Genomic DNA, 1,111 nt, shown 5'->3' on the forward strand with positions numbered 1-1,111 from the left:
AGTGTCCTTAGCTTGCCACAAAAACTTTTGTATATGGAAAGCCTGTTAATGTCCTTTGAGAGCAGTGTTCTTTAAGAGCATATGTCTTTGTCTATTTTGGCTGCTATAACAAAATACCACAGACTGGGTAGCTTATAAACAACATAAATTTATTTCTCGTAGTTCTGGAGGCTGGAACATTCAAGATCAAGGTACCAGCATTTTTGTGAGGGCCCTCTCCTTAGTTCATAGCTGGCACTTTTTTGCTGTGTTCTCACATGGTAGAAGGCGTAAGGGACCTTTCTAGAGTCTGTTTTGTAAAGGTACTCATCTTATTCATGAGGGCTGCTACTTTGTGACCTGGTCATCTCCCAAAACCCCACCTTCTAATGCCATCCCATTGGGCATTAGAATTTCAATATATGAATTTTGGAGGAACACAAACATTGAGACTATAGCAACATGTTAGGAAACACTGCTCTAGAATTATTTCCAGTATGCACAGTGAAATGGGATTAGATAAAATACCACAAAGCTCGTGAATAGCAGAGCTGCAATAAACATTAGAAACCATCTCCTGGGCAGGAGAGATAATTTTGGGCTCCAGGTGTATGGCAGCTGAAACTAGGAACCAGGGCTCCTGATTCCTAATTCAGTGATATTTATTTACTAAAAATCTTTGGAAAAATGGATAAAAGATGTCTCAGGCTTCCTCACTGTGAGCATTTGAGGACCACATGTATTATCCTTCTTACTCGCTGAGCTTATAGAAGGTGACAACAAGACATGGGGTACAGAGAAGGAGCTGGGTACCCAGGAAAGAAGGCAGCCATTGTACAAATTGGTGTGAAGACCTTATTCCTAGTGTCTCCAGCATAGAGTAGGGACTAAGCACATTTTTGTTGAATAAAGGGATAAGCTCCTAATATTGGTATAGGATTTTATGACTTACAGAGCACTTTGATAGTTATTTTCTAGTGATACGGTAGGAGAGACAGCACAATGATACCTTAGACCAGTGGTTCTCAACCTGGGGGTCGAACAAACCCTTTCACAGGGGTCGCCTAAGACCATCAGAAAACAAAAAGATATTTACATGATGATTCATAACAGTAGCAAAATTACAGTTATA

The sequence above is a fragment of the Hipposideros armiger genome, unplaced genomic scaffold (assembly GCF_001890085.2).
Source record: "Hipposideros armiger isolate ML-2016 unplaced genomic scaffold, ASM189008v1 scaffold_623, whole genome shotgun sequence".
Taxonomy (NCBI): Eukaryota; Metazoa; Chordata; class Mammalia; order Chiroptera; family Hipposideridae; genus Hipposideros; species Hipposideros armiger.